We start from the raw sequence: 13,033 nt of genomic DNA, 5'->3' as shown, positions 1-13,033 counted from the left end.
CATATATATATATATATATATATATATATATATATATATATATATATATATATATATATATAGATATATATATATATATAGATAGATAGATAGATAGATAGATAGATAGATAGATAGTATAAATATTTTAAAATAATGTTTAATTTTCCACATACAGGTACACAAACAATATCCAGTATACGCAGTAATACATTTAAAAACATTTGACATTATTGCTGAATTGTCCTTTTATTGTGTCAAACAAGAACAAATCATATTTTAAAAGTCATGTAATCAAAAACAAATGTCAGCCAAAGTTAAAACACAAAGCATAAACAAATGTCACTGTTCTGGTTCAAAATAAGAAAAAGCTTTGTGGTCATTTTAGGCCATTTTGTTTTTGTCCTTGTATCTGTCATCATTTCTTCTTCGTTCTTCTACTTCCTTTCATCCTTCTTCTTCATCTACTGCTATATTTTCCTAGAAATCATGATAACCTTCATATTAGCCATCTTTGAGAATCTCTATAGTGAACATTTTGACTCGTGCAGTAATCACTGTAATAGAAATGCACCTTCTAAACCATACACTGTTTTCCAATGACAACATTTTTCCCATTATGCCATCTATACACGTTTCCCACACTGCGGCTGGCAGGGGTCCGACATGCCGATTGCTCCCGGTGCTGAGAGGTAGACTGGGTTTTGTTGTTGGTCTCTTTGTTCAGTATCACAACAAAATCACTAGTCTTCCACCCAGCACTGCAGGTCATTCAGACTTCAATAGAGTGATGTGCTGTGTATCTGCAAGAAAAAAAATACGAATAAATAAGCCCCTAGTACAATAGAAGAAACCATGTTATTTACTATTTCTTTTGTGAACATGTGAATACAATTATATATAATATATAATAATCACATGGCTGTTTTTAATTGTATTCCAAATATTTTATTTAAACCATCATGAAGATTCTTGCATGAAAAAATCGAATCTCTGCATCATACGCTTGGTTTATATATAAAATACGACAGAAGAGAGAGCAAGTGTGGGGTTTGTGCCTTTAATGAGCCCTCGCGCTGATGCTGTCCTTTCTTCTTCCGTAGCACTGGCTCAAAGTGGCTCCTCTGATAGAGCCATGGGAGGACGTGCAGGACCTGTCGTGTCATACAGGCACCCTCCCCTCTCTATGTTCTTTGCCTTTGCACCCCCCTTTTCTTTTTCATTTCTTGCTCCCTCAAAACACACACACACATGCACACAGAAGCATGCATAGTGCCCTCATCATGTGGGTTTGTGTCCTCTCGCTGAAGCCTGTTGACATTCAGTTTTCCCTTTGTTGGGGTGAGCCAAGCCTCCAGCTCTTCTTGAAAAGAGAGAGAGAGAGAGAGTGTGTGTGTGTGGAGAGTGTGCAGGAAATAGCTGGAAAGGCAAAGGAAGCAGGAGAAAGTGGGATTGGGTGAGAGAGGCACTGAGAAGGAGATTGAGTAGGAGAAAAGCAAGACAGCAGTGATGATAATAAACTGTAATTCTGTTTTCACAGAATGGTGGGTTTGATCCGAGCAGTAATGATATCCCCGTGGTCAGTGTCACCTGCTGTTCGCAATAATCCATCATAATCTGCTCCCCCAGATGAACATCATATCAAGATTCAGCTCTCCTTCCAGACTGACACACTCGCACACCCACACCCACACACCCACATGCACAGACACGCTAATCACGGTCCTTCATCTGTGCTGTGTTTCACAGGCAGCGCTGGTAGCTATGCAACAGGGCTGAAGCAGCAGAAGGGGAAGGGGGTGGAGAAAGATGGACATGGACGATGATGACTGCTCTCAGCAGCAGGCAGAGACAACTTACCTGTGGCTGCTCGGAGCTGCACAGATGCTTGGATTCTAGGCGCTAGGACATTATTGGTGTTGTTTGAGCTGGTCCTTTAATATCGCCGCCTAGAGTCAACCTGCTGGTGTGGGTACTCAGTCACAATGGCATCTATTTATCAGAACATATGGCTCTTTAGATAACAGGGAATCATTAGATTAAATGAGGCTTGCTATTCATGGTTTGTAGCTTTTGTCTGTCTGGCCATTACACCTCATGTTTGCTAGTGCATCCAAATCTTTTACAGCAGCTTTCACAGCATCTGTTAGATGATTTTCCTTCAGAATCCAAAAGAAACACATATGGCTCTCAGTTTGTATAAACCTCATTCATTCATTCATTCACATTTTTTTTTAATCTCCAAAACGGTTTCCTTTACCCTTTTCTGAGCTAAAATAAAAGGCGGACTGGGGAAATCTGGACTAGGGAGCTGTTCGCCACGTCGGTGCTGAAATACGCCCTGCGCGCGCCCCTGGCCGAATCCCAAATGACTCCTTATTAAAAAATCCAGTGCACTACATAGGGCACAGGAGCCATTTTGTTCACCCCCTATGTAGTGCGCTTATGTAGGGAGGAGAGAGCCATTCGTAATTCAGTCCATGACATTCACCATTCGCTCTTCCGGCCGAGAAAACTTACCACCTGTTGCACAGAAAGTTTCAGCTCCTAAAAAGCGACGTTGCTATAATTACTCTCGTTTTCTCGCGTGCCCCTGTATTAATAAGCTGGACATCAGATATTTATTCGGTGCACACTATTTTATTCGATTATTTTTCGTTACAAATGCTGGGCTATTCCAGATTAAAAGGCTGTTATGGCTCATTCTAGGCGAATGAAAAATGATTACAGCACCAAAACAAGGAATTAGGCATCACTGTAAACCTGAACGTCTTTTACACGGTTGATGACAAGTCTCACGCGCTGAAGAAGAAAAACGCCTCAGTTTGGCAAACAGTCGAAGGCAAATTCTGTCCAAACTACACACACACACACACACACACACACAGCCTGATCATCTTACTCACCCTGCCTCTTTTTTTCCCCCTCTCTCCAAACGCTGGATCAACAGGTGATAACGTCTGGTCATTTGTTTTTATCTTAATCAGGAGCGTCGCGGCCGCACCGTTCGTTGTCTCCAGCTGCCGTCGAAGCGACTTGTCAGTCATCTGGCCCCGCCCACTTTGCGTCGGACGTAGTCGTAGCCGGTGATGTTACTGGGCGGCTCGCGGAGAGATGAAAGCCTGTGTGTTTATATACTGTCCGCGCCAGACAGAGGGACGGCTTATTACCGGTGACGACTCCGCGATCCGGCCAATTGCATTTCCCCTCTCGCTTTTTTACAAGCGCCTTCTAATCACCAAGGCTCTCAGGCAGGCAAGAATAAAAAAACATCATAACCAATGAAGCCATATGCTTCCTAAATATACTCTCGTTAAGACGCGTAAAATGTCCAAAGTGCATGATGAGGCTTGTCCATAATGACTCAGTCGATGCGCTCTGATCTGGAGCGACCAAAATGGCAGTTTTTTTCACGGGCTACGTCCCAAATTGCATGCTACCATACTAAATAGTAGACTATGTAAAAAAAAAAAAAAAAAGCCCTACTGTTGGTTGCTATAGTTACTAATTTGTCATTCTATTTAGTGTGGGAAGTAGCCAAGGTCTTGTTCCTTACAAGGCACATGCGGGAGTTTGCTCTAAAAGATGCTTAATTCCTTCTGTTTATTCGTTTAGACCAAAAAAAAAAACCCTGTGATATTCCAAGTATGTAGCTGACTAACAGTCTAATCCATTAGCACTGTTCAATATTTACAGTTTGCAGTGACAAAAACAAGGGAGCAACAGGAGGTGTCATATCACATCACACTAATGAACTAGATTAGATGATTTGTAGTATACTGTAAAAAAAAAAAAAAAAAAAAGGAATAAGTATCAAAGTAACAGGCAATTTTACGTCTACATGCCCAGAGGGATGATTTTAGTGACAGCAGCATGTGACGTTTGAGATTTTTTTGTTTGTTTGTTCTGTACTATGCAAATTAGACACACGAAGGCATAAAGCAACAAATCCAAGTAAATTGGCTCTGATGATTTACACAGCTTTAAATACCTATTTAATGGTTGTTGCCTAAAACTTATAACCATAGTGTCATCTTCTCCTACAATGCTACAATGGCATTTACGGTGTATAGAAACACAACGCTGGTGAGGAAATCGTTGGTGCCTTTGAGTGTACGTACATTATTTCATCTGCATTTAAAACTAGTATTTGCAATGCTTTACAAAATATAGTGCAGGCCTACAAGTATAAGCCCATAAGAGAGACGAACAACAAGTGACACAAGTGTGAATGTATGGTTAGCAGGGAAGTAGCCACAGAGACCCAAAATTCAAACACTGAACTTAAATTATATCAGGTCATAGTTCAGCATCCACTTAATGGATAATTGCTACAGATAACATATAGAAACACTAGGCTTTTTAATAAGGTAAATCTACCATATGGTACTTTGTAGGCAGACAATTACTTTTGCTTTATCCTGATTAGGGCTGTGGTGGATCTAGATCCTATGGCAAGAGGATTTTACACAGAATCAAAAGACAACACACATACACATTCACACACTGACCAAGCATAACATTATGACCACCTGCCTAATATTGTGTTGCTGCCGAAACAGCCCTGACCCATCATGCACTGTGTATTCTGACACCTTTCTATCAGAACCAGCATTAACTTCTTCAGCAATTTGAGCAACAGTAGCTCGTCTGTTGGATCGGATCACACGGGCCAGCCTTCACTCCTCATGTGCATCAATGAGCCTTGGCTGCCCATGATCCTGACGGCAGTTCTCCACTGTTCCTTCCTTGGACCACTTTTGATAGATACTGACCACTGCAGACCGGGAACACCCCACAAGAGCTGCAATTTTGGAGATGCTCTGATCCAGTGGTCTAGCCATCACAATCTGGCCCTTCGTCAAACTCGCTCAAATCCTTACACTTGTCCATTTTTCCTGCTTCTAACACATCAACATTGAGGACAAAATGTTCACTTGCTGCCTAATATATCCCACCCACTAACAGGTGCCATGATGAGGAGATCATCAGAGTTATCCACTTCACCTGTCACTGTTCGTAATTGGTGTATACTCCCTTTAGCAACTGGCATGTTTTTAGGAGGTTTAAGGGAAACCAAAGAACCCAGAGAAAACCCATGCAGACTGAAGCAAAACTCCACATAAACAGCAACCCAAGATCAGGATAGAACCACGAACGCTGGAGCTGTGTGGCTGAGCCAGCATGCCACACATTACTGACTGTTGCACTTCACAATTTGTCAACCCCTGTGTACCACACCAATTAATTGAAAGAGTCCACTACAGGACCACTGCTGACCAGGTATTATTCAAGTGGTGGACAATTTGCGGCGCAGCAGTCACACTTTTTTGTCCAGGCACAGTGTATGTTAATTATCCTCTATCCTCCATCAGTGTCATTTTCTAAACACACGATCACCGTAGTGTGGCTAGTTTTAGGTCAGTGCATGCTTCTCGATTGAGCGGTGACATTAAGATATTTCAAAATCCCGAAATCTCAATCCACCGAATGCTCTCATCACCACCATGGCAGTGTTAGTGCTGTGCTGAGAATGAGCCACTATTCTGCGGTGGTCCCTTTCCATCCATACATGGATGGGAGACTAAGAAGTTTCACTAACAAGTGCAACAAATACGCACTAAGTAATTGTGTATCTATATGTTAGGTCTACTTAATTAAAATTCCAATGAGTGTACCTAACAAAGTGGCAAATTATAAGAAACTGAAACATGGATAATAAATCTATGTCTTTAAACCACGAAGTGAAGGTTTTTTTCCATCTAGAAAAGTGTTATTCATTTTAATTGATTATCATAGCAATGAAGAGAAGCATGTGTCGTGTACGTAGTGTGGCAGGTTCATACATAATTCAGTTTACTGAGCTATATTGTTTGATTTTTTTTTCATTCTTTCAATTTTGAAATAATTCTTTTATTCAAGGGGTGCCAAGTGCGTTCTGAGAACTGAAAACCACGTCTCCACTGCTTTAAATAACAAGCTTTGTCTATTATGGACAATGTTCTTCACTGGGCATTTAGAGGGTTCTTATAGGGTTTGTGGCAATGGCCTCATCTCTCTAATGATGTGTGTGAACCTTAATGGAGCTTTAGAGGCTTTTTCATGGCTGAAGAGACACAGGTTTTCTTGAATACACTGAAAATAATTTCATTCCTTTTATCTCTTTTTTTTTTTAGGTTAATGACATCCGAGCAAATGAAATAAGCTGCACAAAATAAGGAAGAACATAGTCATATGTTACGCTCCAGCATATCAGTAATACAGATACCGCTAAAGCAAAATGGGGGGAAAAAAAGGAAAAAGAGGGAGAAAAAAAGGAAAATAGCATGCTGTGCTGAGAATGAGCCACTATCCAATGGTGGTCCCTTTCCAATAATGGATGGATGGGAGGCTAAAGGCTTTAATTGCATCTAGGGATCTGAAAAGATCCATATCACAGGGCTATTTTGGACGGTTATCCAGCATTATTAAAAAAAATAATAAAATAAGGTCAGTCTATCAGTGGCAGTGCTAGATTGAAAAATTTGCTGTTTCACAATCTTTATATATTATTAAATAGCCTGTATAAAGGTATGTCAGGTAAGATGGTCAGTAAGGATGCTGAAAATCTGGACATCATACCAAGGTTTATTTTCAGCCTAGCTCTCAAAAAACACAGCCACACTGGTTCTTCCACCAGCCTCACATGTCTTTTCCAATACTTCAAGTGTATAAAAAAGTCATTAATATCTTCACTGTGTCTATCAGCTGGTGTATCTGACCATGCCTCTATATCCATAAACATGTATTCGGTGGAGCTACTCATCCCTGCCTGTGTTTTTAACGAAGCACTGATGCAAAGCCTGTACCTCAGGTAGTGCAGAGCACGAACAGTGTGTGTCCACAGGTGCTCTCTGTGAAGATACTCAATTTGCAAATGAAACCTTCCCCTCTTCCTCCACAGATGTCAGCAGGGTGAACAGGACCGGCTCTCATAATAGGAAGGTTCATTGAGCCATGGTGGCTCCTAGGGCTGCTATTATGGGCGGATTAGGACCGATCGCAAAAGCCAGTTGCAAGGGAAGAGGGATTATGCATATTGAAGACGTCCCATTCATTATCTTTCTCTCTCTCCCAGATCTAAAAATGCCACAGAGCTTCATTTGGGAAGCTGCATCGAGAGGGTTCTTGGATGAGGCATCTTGAAATCACAAAGGCTTCATGATTTGGATGAAACAGAGATTTGATTTGGCATCAAGGCTACACCTGAAGGTTCCACAGCAGAAACCAGACTCTGGGCTTTGTGTGGGTTTGCGGCAGGACTTTAATCCTAAATGACTCTTCTTATAAAGGAACGTTTCACGCAGTGTCCATGCAGTAACAGGTGTTCTCAGGTCCATATTTGTGGCTGAGAAAAAATCTGTACACTACAGTGGAGTACTCAAAACCCGATTTCAGCAGGGGATGAGGAAATACGCTCTATAGAATTAGTGTTGTTTATGTAGATTATATATACAATGTGATTATGTTTGCATGCCTGGTAGGTTTGTCCTAATTATTCGATTCAGTTCAACTTTATTTACATAACAATAGACATCCACACAAGGAGCTTGACAGAAATCCAAATGTAGATTTCGATCCCTAATGAGCAAACCAGTGGCAACCAGAGGCAAGGAAAAAAAATCCACCCTAAGGAGTTAAGGAATTATGTGTGCTTTATATCTTATCATACTTCAGTACTGTGTCAAATACTCGGTTCTGATTGGCCTGAAGATGTTAATGAATTCACTATAACAGCATGGCTCGGAAAATCGTTCCAGCTGCAACGTTTATATTAATGACCTCATTTGAATATGTTACCGTTTCTATAGTAACGACGTATACCGGCACTTGGATGACAGATGCTCTGTATTAAAGTGTTTTTTCTTTTCTTTCAAAAATGTGTGAAATTGTTGATCTGGTGAAGTTTTCTGTGAGGAGACTTTAGTAACATGGCAAGCTAATTTTCTTTCACCTTAGTTGTCCTTCTGTAATCTAAACTAAAAAAATTGTGATCGTTGGTAAATTGCTGTGCTACAAGAGCCGTAAAATGCTGCAGGACAATCGGAAAATAATAAACTTGAGGTGTTAACACGCCACTCAATAGCATCTAACCTGTCCTGTTTTATAGAATTATTTCCATATGTATACACTATACACCGATCCGGCAAAACATTATGAGCACTAAGAGGTGAAGTGAATAACACTGATGATCTCCTCATCATGGCACCTGTTAGTGGGTGGGATATATTAGGCAGCAAGTGAACATTTTGTCCTCAAAGTTGATGTGTTACAAGCAGGAAAATGGACAAGCGTAAGGATTTGAGCGAGTTTGACCAGGGCCAAATTGTGATGGCTAGACCACTGGATCTCCAAAACTGCAGCTCTTGTGGGGTGTTCCCAGTCTGCAGTGGTCAGTATCTATCAAAAGGGGTCTAAGGAAGGAACAGTGGTGAACCGGCGACAGGGTCATGGGCGGCCAAGTCTCATTGATGCACGTGGGGAGTGAAGGTTGGTCCATGTGATCCGATCCAACAGACAAAAATTGCTTAAAAAGAAGAAGTTAATGCTGGTTCTGATAGAAAGGTGTCAGAATACACAGTGCATGACGGGTCAGGGCTGTTTTGGCAGAAAAAAAAAGGAGGACCAAGAAAATGTTAAGCCGGTGGTCATAATGTTATGTATATAAAGAGAGAAAATCTTGAGTATTTTAATGTTATTGTGTAGATATCGTGAAAGTGTAGCAACATTCAGTTTACATAAAATCACTTTCGCCATATTTTTCCCTCCCAATCTAGTAATGACTAAATCAAAAAACTCTACTGGCTACTGAAGACAAAATGACTGGCTGTCCACTACACAGAGTAGCAACATGATGACATTAATAGTGCGAGGAGATGATTTAATAGTGAATCACCTCAGCTTTGGCCAAACTATGTACAGTATTCAGCATGGGGTCTTTTTGCATACAATCTGTCTGATTGCTCCAGATCATCTCGATCACCCTCTTTCTTTCTGTCTCTCTCACTCTAATCAGAAATGTGGAGGAATAAACGAGGTTCATGAATGTTAAGTGATGAATGAAAAATTGTGAGGGTGCAATACTTGATTTGTGATGAGACCAGGGAAGTGATGTCTTCTTTTTCATGGTGGCTTGGGAGAAACTTTGGATATTGCCATGGGAATAATCAACCGGATGTAGCAGCCTTTCCTCGCCAGATCAGTGTTTCTTTTGGTTTCCATTTTGGTAAAATCTCTGAAATCAATGCTTCTTAACATGTACTAATAGTTAGAAGGATGTCTTGTTTTATTTATTTACTTAATTTTAAATGGTACATTAGGTCAGGGACTTTCCATCTAGGTTTTGGAAAATTTTTTGGTAATGCCCCCTGGTGGTATAGAAAGGGCAGAATTGCCAAATAGCTTTGTGATCCTGAGCCAGAGAGAAAAGCCAGCCAGTGTGACAAGATTAATACACCTACAGGTACTTAGAGACCTTAACCTTACTGCTATATATTCCCTACCGACATCTACAGTAAATCTGGGTGGTACATGTATCCAAATATGTGCAAATACTCTAGTATATCAGGGTACAACCTCATACATTTATTTCAAATTCACCTCACACATGAAAGTGAAAGTACAAATAGAAAGACAGAGAAAGAAATCATCTAAAAACAGCAAAATCTTTAATCTCTCAGATACTTACCAACAATAATATTCCAATTTTAATATTCTAAAATGATAAAAGCTAACTGTCCACAATAAGAGGCTGGAAATAAATAGACATAATAGAAGAATTATAGCAATATACACTATATAGCCAAAAGTCTGTGGGCACCTGATGATCACACCCTTCTATGGTTTTTATCCAAACCTTTTCCACAAATTTGAAAGCACACAATTGTCTAGAATGCTTTTTCATGCTGAATCGTTAAGATTTCCTCTTAATGGAGCTAAACCTGTTCCAGTATGAAAGTGTCCTTCTGCACAAGGAGAGCACCATAAAGACATGGTATGCCAAGGATGATGTTGAAGAACCCTGACCTCAACCTCACTGAATACCCTTGGGATGAATTGTGTGGGGCAAGTCTTCTTAATCGACATCACCGACTGCCGAATGCTCCTGGGGCTGAATGTGCTGTCATTTCCACCGCCATGTAGTGTATAATAAGTCGCTATAATAGGGCGCAACACGCATTGCTTCATGAATGAGTAGAATGGCAGTCACACAAATGTGTAGAAATGTGTAAAGAACTCAATACATCAATCCCAGATTCAGTCACAAGGTCACAAAGAGTCTTGCTATTCTTTTAGCTCATGTGATAGCGAACATTTAGGAAAGTTTCAGGCAGCATAAGTCAATTTCACAAATATGAAATATTTATAAGGGTCTTAAAGAGACTTTAGTACAAGGGGGAGGTTCTACGACTGGGTCCTAAGGGACTTAGGGTGGGTAGATTGCTTCAACGTGTGTAGAACACTAGAAATAAGCATATGATACTCTAGAGAGATGCCACCATTGGCGCTTTGGTGCGCACCAATGGCTACCACATGCACCTTTACGAGAGATGTGGACTTGTTACTTTTAGTAGACCTTGGAGAAAGGACAAAATCCTGCAAACCATGCATAGGGCTGGTCAGATAAGGTAGGCACCATTCACAGAACAATTTTCAGTTAATGGCAAGCATGCACAAGTGGTGATTCAGTCTGATGGGCTGAATGTGAGGTCACAGACATAGGTGACCTGGCTGAGGGTGCCAAATCTCACCACCCATTTGACTGATCAGCAAATCAACTTGGGGATGAAGTTTCTGTGCCAATCAATCGGAATCTCAGCCAAGTTCACTCTGAGACCGAGCACTGTACTATGAGATTGGGGGATGGATGTGTTCCAGCTGGACGGCTTCTTGGTTAGGGCTTTGAGTTGGAATGGCTGTCCCATTGTTTTCCATGGCAATGGGAACATGAACATTTTGCATGTATTTTGCAGGTCCACGGATGTAAACCAATCCTGTGGCTCTACAGCTTGAACCTGAATTTTTTACCTGTAGTAAATGGAAAGTGGTGAACTTAAGGAACTTTAACAGCAGTAGATCTGTAGTTTCCATCCCTGCAACACTATCTTCAGGCCTCAGTGATTTGATGTAGTTACCTTCTAATGAGTAATGTTTTGGCTATAAAACGCTCCATCATCAGCACTGCTAGTATAGTGCTCTGTGCTAAGGCCATCCCAGTGGGGTTGATGAACCAAAGGTCTTACCAAAGGTCTAAAGGTAATTAGACCTTTGGTAATTAGACCAAGGCAGGCTGGCTCCTGAATTTGTTAGAAGATGGAACCAGTACAGGGTGTCCTAAGGGTATCTCATGGAAAATTTGTTTATTTAGATTCTAAAACCAGCACCATCTGAACTAGAGCTTCTCTGGAAGAAGACCTGAAGGGTGAACCTGGTACACAAGCACACCTGGTGATGCATCTAAACAAATTTGGCAGAATCTTGGCCCATATCATGGCCCAGGTGTCCTGCTGTATGACGTGTCAGTCAACTCCACCAGATTGGAAGACCAGCAGCAAAACAGCCAATATTTTGCTGATGCTTGCCAAACTTGATACAGTATCATCCATGCATCTGCACTCAGCATTTGGGCAGCATACATCTGGACATAGTGCACATAGTACTGTTTCAGGCAAAACAGCATAAGCATCAACATCAGGAATGTGGCCAAAACTGACCTGTTTGTGATTCACTATATTAGCCTGAAAATGTGCCACACAGCTAGAACGCAAATATGCTGGGTCTTGTCAGAAAAAAACTGTAACTAAAGACCTTGCACTGTGAAATATCTAACCTGATGTGACAGATACCATGTGAATGAGAGCGTTCCCTAAACCTGTGTTGCCCCAAACCCTTCGGACTACAGCCTTCTTCAGGGCAACAGCCACAGCTAGCCTGTTATAGGTGCACATAAGCTAGCAGAACCAGATTCCTTCTTAGTCAGTGTCAATGCAGGAGTTGAGTGGCTCCTCTGATCTGTTCGGAAGTGCAAAACTAAAATTACACATTTTCACCTCCTGGATCAATGATTTCAGCTGCTCCTTGTCTGTCACCAAGTCATTGATTCGTCTAGAGAGTAACTCCGAGTCTATTTTCTGGACTTCTTGCTGTGCTTGACATTTGGACATTTGCAACTAGCAACCTGTTTAGAGGGACTTGGGCCAGATTTGACTGGGAGCCAGGATTCAAATCTGCCAGCCAAACACTCGGAGTCAAATTTGGCATCATTACACAGCGAACGAACTATGTACCCCTCAAATACTGTGAATATAAACTACTTAGCACAGGTCAAACCACCGATACTGTCGAGAAGAAATGTTTCCTGGAGCCCATAGAGATGAACAGCAAGTGTCTAAATGCATAACAGTAAGGCTTACAAAGAAAAACTTACCCCAGGCTAATGTGTGCTGTGTCCAGGACTGTTTTATGCATGATGTTTGTAATGTAAAAGAAAAGCACTCACTTTTTCCAGGTATAAAAGCCTGAGAGGAGAGGTTATCCCCCTGCTAAAGAGGACAGCACACCTGCAACTCCGTCTGTGGCCACAAGCTGCTCAGTGGACAACTCCATGCCATGTTCACGTAGTCTGATATGCACACAGGCAAGACTGAGAAAGGGAGTGATTCATGCATGACGACGCTGACCTTGTTAGAAGGCCTATAATATGAATAATAGATACCTTATCAGCAATTGAGACACACATAAGCTCATTGTTGAGATTTTTGTAATTGGAGGCACAAATAGTTACATATTGTAGAAATTTCTGACTGTTTTGGAGTTCAGTGTAGCACTGGAAATCCTATCTCATCTATCTATGCTATAAATAGAATTATTCCTTATTAGCATGGACCTTCAGATTTACAGACACACCGATCAGCCATAACATTATGAGCACTGAGAAGTGAAGTGAATAACACTGTTTATCTCCTCATCATGGCACCTATTAGTGGGTGGGATATATTAGGCAGCATATGAACAT

At 41.1% G+C, this 13,033-nt stretch overlaps 1 protein-coding gene across 1 annotated transcript in view; it reads right to left on the bottom strand.

Moving 5' to 3' along the window:
- ptprsb (protein tyrosine phosphatase receptor type Sb) overlaps positions 1–12,538 on the bottom strand; it is a 166,736-nt gene extending 154,198 nt beyond the window's left edge. Inside the window, exon 1 of the mRNA XM_058418955.1 lies at positions 12,518–12,538. The gene's annotated coding sequence lies outside the window, so the exon portion shown is untranslated. The remainder of the gene's footprint in view (positions 1–12,517) is intronic.
- Positions 12,539–13,033: the final 495 nt, after the last annotated feature.

The sequence above is a fragment of the Hemibagrus wyckioides genome, linkage group LG20 (assembly GCF_019097595.1).
Source record: "Hemibagrus wyckioides isolate EC202008001 linkage group LG20, SWU_Hwy_1.0, whole genome shotgun sequence".
In the NCBI taxonomy this organism is placed as follows: domain Eukaryota; kingdom Metazoa; phylum Chordata; class Actinopteri; order Siluriformes; family Bagridae; genus Hemibagrus; species Hemibagrus wyckioides.
Note: the sequence above shows the minus strand (reverse complement) of the source record. Positions and strands in the feature narration are given on the sequence as shown.